Source organism: Rana temporaria, chromosome 2, assembly GCF_905171775.1.
Source record: "Rana temporaria chromosome 2, aRanTem1.1, whole genome shotgun sequence".
NCBI classification, from domain to species: Eukaryota; Metazoa; Chordata; class Amphibia; order Anura; family Ranidae; genus Rana; species Rana temporaria.
In genome coordinates, this window is record NC_053490.1 from 333,657,965 (window position 1) to 333,671,114 (window position 13,150).

Genomic DNA, 13,150 nt, shown 5'->3' on the forward strand with positions numbered 1-13,150 from the left:
AATTTTGTTGATTGCGGCATATTTGTATTAATATTGCCTTTTCGGTTTAAAGGGGAGTGGGTAGCGGTTCTCTTTTGCTGAATAATTTAAATTTTTTCAATTTTATTAATGAACTAATCCGATAATTCATTGCAAAAATCTTGTGATTCAAAATTCGGAGCCTCTAAGCAGGCTGGGTTCATGGTCTGAGCGACTAAGTTAAAGAGTTTGCGGGGACGGTTACGGCTTTTGCGAGGATATTCGAAAAATTATCTTTTTTTGCTTTAAAGATTTCTTTGTGATATTTCTTGGTAATTAGTTTGTAAATTGTGTGGTTTTCCTCTCTTGAGCTTCTTCTCCAGTCTGCTTCCGCTCTTCTACGTTCTTGTTTCAACAACGTGAGATCGTCGTTGAACCAACCGAAATTGTTTTTCCGGATGAGCCTTCTACGTTTTGGAGCTACTGTGTCTGCTGTCTGTAGTATAGCTTTGTTGATGGAGTTGAGTGTTTCCGCTGCTGTTTGACGTTGTTCTATTGTTTTTAAGAGTTCCGAGTGGAGCTTCTTCTGGGATCTTGTCCAGTGTGTTGTTAATGGGTTTGTTGGTTTTTTTAAGAGGGCGTTTATAGTGATTTTGAATTTGATTGCATGGTGATCTGTCCAGGGTAGGGGCTCATTTTCCAGTATGTTGATATCCATATCTTGTTTGAAGATTGAGAGTGTGACCTGAAACATGTGTGGCCCTGCATACCAGTTGCTGCAGACCTAATCCTTCCAAGTGATCAATGCAGGCGTCGGCAACGGGGTCCTGTGAGGAGTTGGCCCAGAGGTTGAAGTCTCCAAGGAGATGTTGGATGTTTAACCCCCCTGGCGGTATTCCCGAGTCTGGCTCGGGGTGGAATTTCAGAGAGCGGTATCCCCGGTATCCCCGAGCCAGACTCAGGATCGCCTCGCAGCAGCCACAGGCAGGGATTACTTACCTTGTCCCTGAATCCTGCGATGCCTCTCCGCTGTGTGATCGAGCGATGTCTCCTCGCTCGATTCACAGTGTCCCTGTGTGCTGCCGAGCTCCGTTCCCTGCGACGTTACGACGCATGGGGACGGAGAACGTCGTCAAATTCAAAAAAGTAAATAAACACAATACATACAGTATACTGTAATCTTACAGATTACAGTACTGTATGTAAAAAATACACACCCCTTTTGTCCCTAGTGGTCTGCCCAGTGTCCTACATGCACTTTTATATAATAAAAACTGTTCTTTCTGCCTGCAAACTGTAGATTGTCCATAGCAAACAAAAAGTGTCCCTTTATGTCAAAAGTGATTTTAGACTAGCTAGAAAACAGCGATAATAAATTATAATCACTTGCAGAACTGAGCGATAGCAATTTGTGGGGAAATTCATCATAAAAAAATAAAAGTAATGACAGCGACAATTCTGCAACTGAGCAAATTTCAGTGATTTTGAGTTGATTACATTATTGAATAATTTTTATTATAATTATATTATGTGTTATAGTTATTTATAATTATTTATTATTTTATAATTTATGATTTTGTTTTTCAAACTTTTTCATACCCGAGATTTCTACTAGACTCTTGTTTGGACAGATTTAAGTGAGTTATTCGTAAGAATTACAGGCCTACAATGTAAAACGCCAAATTTCCTTGCAAAATAATGGTACCGCTTTCAGCACCTAAAATCTGAAATAATCATACCGCCAGGGAGGTTAAGGCATAGGTGGAGATGAATTCTGTCAACGATGTGAGGAGCTGCGTTTTTGGTGCAGGTGGTCTATAGCAGAGTAGTATGTGAACGGTGTCCTGGGGATTGGTTTGAAGTTGCAGAGTGAGGGTTTCCATGAATGGTAGTGAGCTCTGTGGATCTGGTTTGATGAGCAAGAGGTGAGCCTTGTAGATCACTGCTAGGCTTCCTCCTTATTGCCCTACTCTATTTTCGGTTAAAATACCATAATTCTCTGGCACAAGTTCTCCTAGAATGGTGTTACATTCCAATGTTAGCCAGCTTTCAGTTCATCACTCAGGCAGTCAATGTTATGTTGAATGATGAAGTCGTGGATTTCCTGTCTGTGCTTTACTGCGGATCTTGTGTTGATCAAGGCGCATGATATGTGTTGTAGCTGAAATGTTGGCGTCCTATTTTTGATGGACGATCGTCGATCGGTTCTTAACAGTTGCTCTTTTTGTAGTACTTTTTTTGTGGCATTTGGTAATGTTGAGGCGGTTGTCCTTAGACCCCAAATGTTTTTTGCTGAATATTTCATATTACCCATGATAGCAGATGCGCCGGAGATGGTGAGAATGGTAGTGGTGGTCGCGCTGGTGATAACGATGGTGACGCTGATGAGTGGCGATGGGTGGACCCCCAACCTAACCCACCAGTTGATCCAGAGGAAGGCGAAAAACCCCTACCGAGTACCGGGGGACAAAAATTCCATCCTGATCCCTCAGGGGCGATCAGGTGAACCCTAGATCAACGTGCTATGGCGGTCGAGGCCTGGGTCCTTACCTGTTGCAGTCAATGGTCGGGGCCCTGCTTGTCCCACGTTATGTGGCCGACAGTCCTCTGGTGTAGGCACGGCAGGTAAGGGGTGTTGGGACACGGAGGGAGGAAAAAAAGAGTGAATGGGGAGGGGAAAAGCTCCAATGTATTCTGGTGGCTCCCGTCTATGGCCCGAGGGTGGGGGGGGGGGGCGGTTCACCGTTGAGCACTGTTTCCTGATCTTTGCAGTGGATGGTGAGGGGGGTGAGGAACAAGGTGATCCTTGTTCCTCGGGTGTAGCAAGAAGGCCGCCGGACGGAGCTAGGCCCGAGCCGCGGGCTTTCCTGCTGGGGAAGGAGGCCGTTGGCTCGGGGAGGCTCCGGGGAATGGTAGGGGGAAACCACAGAGGCTCCTGAGGCGGGGGGCAGTCTGGGAAACGGGACTTGAGTGTGAAGATGTGGCTTGGACCGTGGGAGGATGGGCGACGTGCCGCTAGGCCGCAGCCACAGACTTTCCTAAAGCAGCCGCCGCGGACTACGGACCTCTGTGGGGAGCGGTTACTTACCTTACAGTGTGCTCCATCTATCGACCTTGATGTCTGTGGCTGGCGGTAACCTGCAGAAGGAAGAAGGTAGGAGGTAGGAGGAGAGGAGAAAAGAGTGGGCGGCTGGATGGATTGCAGGCCGCAGCCACGGTCTGTCCTGCTTGCCTGGCTAATAGTCAGTGCGCCTAGGAGGCATTAGTGGGGGAAATGTGGCTGCGGTCGGCTGCTGTTTTTAGGGAAGGGAGGGCTGGGAGGGCTGGGAGAATGGGACCATAGGCTGAATGGATCAGGATCCGAGGGGTATTAGTGAACCTGGATACCGGAATGCTGGATGCTAGCTGGAAGCTGGGAGCCTGCCTGGAGCTATGAGCCACGCATCCTACTCCTAGGAGCGTGCGCCGATCTGAGCTCCTGTTGCTATTTTATGTAGGGTAAAAGTATTGAACACATGAAGAAAGGGAGGTGCAAAAAGGCATGAAAAGCCATAACACCATCTGAAATCTATGCATACTTAGACAGCAATCCTGCCCCTTGTCAGTGCAAATGAATTTAAGCTGGTTCCTATAAAAAGGTAACTTAATATTGAACCCTACGGACTAAGATTGGGATGCCATTAAAGTTCATGTGCGTTTAAAAGCAGGCATCCCAATACTTTTGATAATATAGAGTGTATATATATATATATATATATATATATATACAATATATATATATATATATATATTAATCATGGATTTTTTTCCGGCGGATTGTTTTCTCAAACTTGTCTTGCATACACACGGTCACACAAATGTTGTCGGAAATTTCAAACATCAAGAACGTGGTCACGTACAACACTACGAGGAGCTGTGATTAAGTTCAATGATTCCGAGCATGCGTCAAATTGAATCCGAGAATGCATAAGATTTTTGTGCGTCGGAATTGCATACAGAAGAACTTTTGTTGTCGGAACAATTGAGAACCGGCTCTCAAACATTTGTTGTCACAAATTCCGACAGCAAATGTCCGATTGAGCATACACAAGGTCGTATTTTCTGACAACAAGATCACATCAAACATTTGTTGTCGGAAATTCCGACCGTGTTGTACGCAGCATTTCAGTTCCATTTTCAAGTGCACTTTGCACTTGTAGTTTCCACTTGCAGTGCAAAGTGGATTTGCCTTTAGTAAATAACCCCCATAATGTCACTGTAAAACATAAAAAGGAAGATTCCCTAGAAATTCAAATGGCCAAATTCTTTCTTTTTAATGCCATATTTTGTATTAATATTTTAGAAATTAATAAAAGAAAAAAGTAAAAGTATAGCTTAATGCTCATAGACAGGCTTTTTTTCTGGGAAGACAAAAAATCACGTTGCCAGTATTTTGCTGCAGTTACTGTCTGCAAATATCAAAAATTATTATGTTTTAAGGTTAAACACACCCAGAAACTACTGTAACCGGATGCAAAAACGGATGTAAAAGTGTAAATTAACAGATGTTAATGGAACGGAAGACGAATGAAAACAGAGGTTAACAGAACTTATGATGGATAAAGATGGATAAGAACTGATATGTTGGCTAAACTGAAGGTGCCCATGTGGATGAGACCTTAGGCCTGCCAGCCCACTTTTATTCAACCTCCCTGGCGGTATGATTATTTCAGATTTTAGGTGCTGAAAGCGGTACAATTATTTTGCAAGGAAATTGGGCGTTTTATACTGTAGGCCTGTAATTCTTAGGAATAACTCACTTAAAGCGGGAGTTCACCCAATGATGTTTTTTTTGTATCTTTTCCCCTTAGATGGATGCTCGTTTTGTCTAGGGGAATCAGCTAGTTGTTTTAAAATATGAGCCGTACTTACCGTTTTCGAGATGCATCTTCTCCGTCGCTTCCGGGTATGGGTCTTCGGGAGCGGGCGTTCCTTCTTGATTGACAGTCTTCCGAGAGGCTTCCGACGGTCGCATCCATCGCGTCACTAGTAGCCGAAAGAAGCCGAACGTCGGTGCGGCTCTATACTGCGCCTGCGCACCGACGTTCGGCTTCTTTCGGAAAATCGTGACGCGATGGATGCGACCGTCGGCATTTCGGCATTTCCCTCTCCCCAGTCTTCCTCCAGACTCTGGCACCTTGATTACCGAATGACATGCAAAATTTGCTTTCATCCGAAAAAAGTACTTTGGACCACTGAGCAACAGTCCAGTGTTGCTTCTCTGTAGCCCAGGTCAGGCGCTTCTGTCGCTGTTTCTGGTTCAAAAGTGGCTTGACCTGGGGAATGCGGCACCTGTAGCCCATTTCCTGAACACGCCTGTACACGGTGGCTCTGGATGTTTCTACTCCAGACTCAGTCCACTGCTTCCGCAGGTCCCCCAAGGTCTGGAATTGGTCCTTCTCCACAATCTTCCTCAGGGTCCGGTCACCTCTTCTCGTTGTGCAGCGTTTTCTGCCACACTTTTTCCTTCCCACAGACTTCCCACTGAGGTGCCTTGATACAGCACTCTGGGAACAGCCTATTCGTTCAGAAATTTCTTTCTGTGTCTTACCCTCTTGCTTGAGGGTGTCAATGATGGCCTTCTGGACAGCAGTCAGGTCGGCAGTCTTACCCATGATTGCGGTTTGGAGTAATGAACCAGGCTGGGAGTTTTTAAAAGCCTCAGGAATCTTTTGCAGGTGTTTAGAGTTAATTAGTTGATTCAGATGATTAGGTTAGGAGCTCGTTTAGAGAACCTTTTCATGATATGCTAATTTTTTGAGATAGGAATTTGGGGTTTTCATGAGCTGTATGCCAAAATCATCAATATTAAAACAATAAAAGGCTTGAACTACTTCAGTTGTGTGTAATGGATCTAAAATATATGAAAGTCTAATGTTTATCAGTACATTACAGAAAATAATGAACTTTATCACAATATGCTAATTTTTTGAGAATGACCTGTATATGTATATAATGTTTGAGGGTTCTGAGTAATTTTCGAGCTACATACCCCCCAAATGTATAGTCTCTGAGACCCCTGGTCGCCGAGCTACAATCCTCGAAGTCTAACTTTTTTTTTTTTTTGGGCAAATGGGCCTATCTTGAGGAAGGGGCCTGGAGCTGCAGCTCCAATAGCCCTTATGTTAATCTGGCCCTGGTCTTTATGATTGTATATACAAAGTTCTTATTGTTTGAACTACACGTGAGTGTGATTTTTTAATACTTGATTTTTGTACATACTGCACTATGGTTCTCTGTGGATGTGTGCTTGATTGCTGGCGACTGGAGGTCTATATGGTGGTTCTTAGGTCACTGGCTTTTTAATCCATCCTGGAGTCTCCCATATGAAGTGGTTACAGCTCCTCTGGATTGATGGTTCCATCTGATGTCTACCTAGCGAGTTTGACCTCTCTAAAATTTGAGGGTCCACTACTTTTGGTAAGGGGAATTGCTTGATCACTGTGGTGGTGTGTCGTTCCATCTGTCACGCTGAGGCTGGTGCTGGGATACCCTTTTTCCCAGCTTTCTCCAAAGGGCTTTTTTCTCTATTCTGTCATACAGACTTACAGCATATCAATATACAGTAAATCATTGTATTACCCCAATACTTGATAGAAAATCAAATGAACATTAAGAAATTAATGTTTTTGAATACAAATCAAACTGTTTATGTCTAGCTTTTGTACCAGACATTCTTACACTGCTGCTTGCTCAGAAAATGGAGTTGAGTTCTTTATGGGATATATAGCTCTCCTAGATGTCTTTCAAAATAATGTTCATTGTATCCTCATGTTTTTTTCTAGTAACAATGAACTTATATTAAGTTGCAAGTCCACTTAAGCTATAAGTGATCAATCAAGGGAATCAAGATTCAGCAGGATTAAAACATCCATTTAATCAGGTGAAGAGCTCACTGACCCACGCAATGCACTGTTAAGAAGATTATTCTTCTTTCAGGTAAACTGCTTTTTATCAGACTATCCCTGCGGTGGTTTTCTAAGGAAGCGCACATGTAAATGATCCTTTGCACAAGTGCTGCTAAATACTCTTAATGTGCATTCCTGATGTCAGTTACGGAGGAAGTAATTTAATCCTACAGTAAGCATGGGGTCAAGTTTGTGCAGATTTTTAGAAACAAACTAAAAAGCAAATGGAAAAAAAAGAAAAGAAATGATTCAGCTCCTACGCAGTTCTAAGACAATCTGTAAATATGCATGTTATGGCAGAAGTAGAAAGCAGTACAAAGAAACAGTTGTATTGCTAAATACCTATGCAACGGCAGTAGTTGGCTCCGAATATTGGTGTGTCTACATTTCTGCGCCAATGTTTTTAGATGTTCTATATTGAGTCATATGTTTTTTTTTTTATAATTTATTATAGGAAATTACATACAGACAATTAATGTGAGCACCATCGGATCTAGTCATATGTTTTTACGTCAGAAGAAATCATTGGTGCAATTATCACTAGTGGTTCATTTTTATTGTAATAATATAGTAATTACCAGAATTACTGTTCTAATACTGAGCTGCTATTACTGTTTTTTTTTTTTTTTTTTTGTGCACACTAGGAACTATGGCTGAATTTAAAGTTTAAGGCTACATTTAAAAGTCAAGTTAGTATTAAAGTATCTAAAGCCAAAAACTTTTTTTTTTCCCCGTTTTGAATGGAGTAGGTAATGGTTAACATTTCTGTCAGTTGTAATTTGCCATCTGTGTCCCATTGGGAAGAATTTACATCACTTTGTGTTTTGAAGACACAACAGGAAGTGAAAGATCATCACTTTAAAGTGAAGGGAAATCTTTTTTAGACAGTTGTCACCACAATATTCCTTTTATACCTATCCAGAGTGATGGTGCAGAATATGGAGGCTTCTTCCTTCTTGCGTTTGGATTTTAGGAGCTTTTCAGAGCAAGCTGGTGTCCCGTCAACCCTTTCAAAATGTGCAGGGCACCAGTAAAAGCCTGCTCACCAACTGTTTCAAAGCCTGACAGGCAGTGCTTTGCTTACCTGAATGTCCGGGAAGAATTACTGTATCCATTTGAGTTTGGTCTACTGTGTCCAAATTAGACAATGTACCCTATTTGACACAAAGGGACAGGCAAGAAGTGACAAATATGTTGCATTCCCAAGACATAAAGGAGCCTGGAACTTCCTGGATAATAGGTTAGCTTGGGTTATTATTAATCACACAGTATTTACAGCACTTTCAAGTCAAAATGTTTAAGATATAATTAGTGAAGACCATCACTGTCTACCAACCTGTTAACCATATGATTTCAGTGGGTAGTAATAAAAGTCGGACAGCTTCTAACACTTTGACAAGTCTGTTTTTGTGTAAACCTGGAAGTACTGGCCAATTAGTACAAATTCCATCATTACTGGCCTGTGGTAGAAACATGAATCCCTTTGAGTAGGCTAGTTCAAAACAGGAAGGGGTTAATGTATTAAAGGTAAATATGCTGTTCACTTTGCAAACACATTTTCTCCAGAGCTTTGTAAATGTGGTGAAATTTCATTTTGAAAAGAACACCTGATTCTGTGCAAGAAATTTTTTTAAAAAAATGTTTTTTTCTTGCACACAATTGGACGATGGAAGTCAGAAGAGCTGCACCTCGTTCACTAAACTCTGTGGAACATTCCCTTGTAAGGTGCAACAGTGTACAGTGTAAAGCAAACAGCCTTGATGCCTTTAGTCAATCAATCCCAATGTGTCTGTAATGTTTCTATTAAGACGGCTGCATGCTTAGCTTGAAAAGATAGATGCTAAAAGTTTTATCTTCTATAACAAATAGTTGAAATTATTTAACATTGTTTCTATAATTTTAAAGAAGCTTAGAGATGTTTTCCGTTGACATGTATCAAAATAGTTTGAAAAGTAATAAAGATAAAGAAAAACAAATTGCCAGTTTGGTCATAAAGAGTTAGTAGATTATCATCTTTGCATTTTTCACTACTTTTTGAAATTAGACAGCAAATAACTGCAGCAAAAATTTGAGATTCAGAATTAAATTCAAGGGACCAAACTCATAGAGTTTGTAGGCAGGTAGTCTACTGTGTATTTGGCTAGCACCTGGGTATTTGGTGTGATCCTGCACCTTTAAGGAGGGGTGGCTCCCCTTAAGTCCACCTGCCCCTATCTATCCATTAGAATGCATGTGCCTCCATTGTGGGGACACTCTTTGTTTAGTGTTAGGACCACAGATTACAGGGTGCCTTGGCGCAGCTCTGTGGCTCACGCATGCGTTTGCAAAAACGTGCGGACAAAACCCCTGTTTTTTAACGCATACTGTTCGACAGGTTAATTGGTTGTTCTGCGAGCTGGTCGGTAAGTAGGCTTGGTTTTTCCCTGGGCATTCCCCAGGTTTTGTTGTTATCTGCTTTAGCCTTCCAATGCTACTTACTGCAATGGTCAGCTATAGATGGGGCGGTGGACACGTTTATGTTTCACCTGTGGTGCTTGTATTGGTCCAGCAGCACACCAACACCTTTGCAGCCATTGTGCTACATGCTGGGTGTTTGGTGTGCTCCTGCACCTTTAAGGAAGGGTGACTCCCCTTCAGTCCACCTGCCCCTATCTATCCATTAGAATGCATGTGCCTCCATTGTGGGGACACTTATTGTTTAGTTTTAGGACCACAGATTACAGGGTGCCTTGGCGCGGCTCTGTGGCTCACGCATGCGTTTGCAAATGCGTGCAGACAAAACCCCTGTTTTGAACGCATACTGTTAGGTTAATTGGTTGTTCTGCACGCTGGTCGGTAAGTAGGCTTGGTTTTTCCCTGGTCATTCCCCCGGTTTTGTTGTTAGCACCTGGGAAGGGGTTAATGTTTTTGCTACCTTTCTCCGGTGCGTGCGTGGGCTTTCACTGTGTCCAGGCTCCCTCCCCTGTTATATAAAAGTGAAGAGGTTTGGAGGGGGCTTCAGGAAGCACTTTTGGAAACACATGGGGAATCTATGGTAAAGACATGCTTGGACCTATGGTCTGCTCTGGAATGCCAATTCACCGTAAGAACCCTGGAATATGGACTTCTCTGTTAGACCACTGCCATGTATGGACTTCATATGTGTACAGGTAACCTGGGGCCGCCACAGTTAGGTACAGTTAGGAACAGAATGTTTGCATATTATACGTGTTCTGCCAGGTTTACAGTAAACATTGATTCAACTACTCAGGGCTTGGTCTGAAGTTATTCACGGAGTGCATGTAATAAATTGGCATATCATCAAAGAACTTGGGTCCTTAATCACAATATGGGGTATGTGTCACAACACTACGGCAGAGGTAGGAGGCAGTAGTAACTGCAAGGAGAAGGAGCAACCAATCATTGGTACCTGGTTAGGTGACAGGTTCTCTGCCCCTTTAAGGAGGGCTGGGCTACCTCCAGTCACCTGCCCTTTATCTATCCATCAGCATGCACATGCTTCCATTGGGGAGACTTTACATTTTAGTTAGGACTGCAGTACACAGAGAGCCTGGATGGGGACTGCAGCTTACACATGCATTTGCAAATGCGTGCAACTAAACCTCTGTTTTTAACACATACTGTTAGACAGGTGAATTTGGTTGGTTGCTGAATGGTCAGTAAGTTTGAACTTGGATATTCTATGTTATTTTTGTATGTATATGCGCCTTTTCCAGTGCTCCTTACTGTATAGACCAGTCATAGGTAGGGGCAGTGACATTTGTTTTTTGTATTGATGTCATTGTGGTCAGGCAACGTACTGGCACCTTTGCTTCTATGTGCTGGGTGTTTAGTGTGCGCCTGCCCCTTTAACCACTTCCATACAGGGCAGTTATACACACATCCATACCAGGCCTATTCTGGCACTTCTTTCCTACATGTACAAATCATATTTTTTTTGCTAGAAAATTACACAGAACCCCTAAACATTATATATGTTTTTTTAGCAGACACCCTAGGGAATAAAACGACGGTCATTGAAATGTTTTATCTTGTTTCATGAATTAAAAAAAATAACAAAACAGTAAAGTTAGCCCAATTTTTTTGTAAAATATGAAAGATGATGTTACACCGAGTAAATAGATACCTAACATGTCACACTTTAAAATTGCGCACACTCATGGAATGGCGCCAAACTTCGGTACTTAAAAATCTCCATAGGCAATGCTTTGAAATTTTTTACAGGTTACCAGTTTAGATTTACAGAGGAGATCTAGTGCTAGAATTGTTGCTGGCACTCTAACGCACGCGGCGATACATCACATATGTGGTTTTAACGGCGTTTACATATGTCGGCGAGACTTGCGTGTGCGTTCGCTTCTGCGTGCGAGCTACTGGGGACAGGGGCATTAAAAAACATTTTTTTTATTTCTTTTTTTTTTTTTTTACATATTTATTTATTTTTTTACACTTTTTTTTTTTATTTTATTTTTTTTATTATCACTTTTATTCCTATTACAAGGAATGTAAACATCCCTTGTAATAGGAATGTGTGTGACAGGTACTCTTTATGGAGAGATGCAGGGTCAATAAGACCCCACATCTCTCCTCCAGGCTGGAAAGCATGAAATCGGTGAAAAAAAATTCACCGATCTCATGCTTGTGGTTGCTTAGCAGCCGCCATTGCGGCTTTGTTTACTTACCACCAGTCATCTCTATGCTTCCTGCCAGCGCCGGACGATTCGTTCTCCGGGCCCCCGATGGCACGGGAGAGCCCGCAGAAGCACCGGATGGCGGTGGGAGGGGGGGGGATGTCCCCTCCCGCCGCCTGTAAGAACGATCTAGCGGCGGAATCCCGCTATGATCGTTCTTACGTTGTGCAGAATCGCCGGCAGGAGAGAAGGATATCTGAATGATGCCTCTCGCTGCAGGCATCATTCAGATATCCACCCGGAAAGCCCAGGACGTCATATGACGTCCTCCTGGATCGAGGAGGGGTTCCTGCCGCCGTCATTTCACAATGACGCGGTAAGGAAGTGGTTAAGGAGGGCTGGGCTACCTCCAGTCACCTGCCCTTTATCTATCCATCAGCATGCATGTGCTTCCATTGAGGAGACTTTAAATTTTAAAGTTAGGACTGCAGTACACAGAGAGCCTTGACGGGGCCTGCAGCTTACACATGCATTTGCAAATGCGTGCAACTAAACCTCTGTTTTTAACGCATACTGTTAGACAGGTGAATTTGGTTGGTTGCTGATTGGTCGGTAAGTTTGAGCTTGGATGTTCTATGTTGTTTTTGTATGTATACACGCCTTTTCCAGTGCTCCCTTCCAGGAAGGGATGAGCCCAGCCCTGACAGTACCCCCTCCTCAATGACCCCTCCCCCTTGGAGGAACAACAGGCTTGAGGGGAAAATGTCTATGAAAATCATGGAGGAGGACAGGTGCATGTACATCCAAGGATGAGACCCAAGAGCATTCCTCCGGACCGTAACCCTTTCTAATGCACTAGGTACTGTATGCGCCCATGGAACCTACGGGGGGTCAACAATGGACTGTACTTCATACTCCTCATGGTTCTCAACCTGTATAGGATGAGCACTTGGCACCGAGGTGGTAAAGCGGTTGCAAACCAAAGGTTTCAATAAGGAGACATGAAACACATTTGACACGGATACTAGAAAGAAGGTCCAATGCGTAAGCCACTGGGTTAATCCTGCGAAGGATACAGAAAGGCCCAATAAACTGAGTTGCGAACTTCAGAGAAGGAACACAATGTCGGAGGTTGCGAGATGACCCCAACCTGATAGGAAGGCGCAAACAGGCGTCTGCGGTCAGCATGGAGTCTGTACCTATCTTTAGCATGTCACAAAGCCTCCTGGACTTGTGTCCAAGTGGAATGAAGACTACGCAGATGCTCCTCTAACGCAGGAATACTCAGCGGAACAAACAAGTCAGGCAACATGGAAGGTTGGAAACCATAGTTCGCCATAGACTGGGACAATCGGGAAGCAGAATTCAAGGCACTATTGTGAGCAAACTCCGCCCACGGTAAGAGGTCTCACCAGTTGTTATGATGGTCAGAAATATAGCAACGTAGGAATTGATCCAAGGACTGATTGGCTCGTTCTGTGGCCCCATTAGACTGTGGGTGATACACAGAGTAGAAAGCAAATGGAATTTCCCAGAACCAGGACACAAACTGACTACCCCTGTCTGAGACAATCACCTTGGGTAGCCCATGTAATGGAAAGTTCTCCTGAGCAA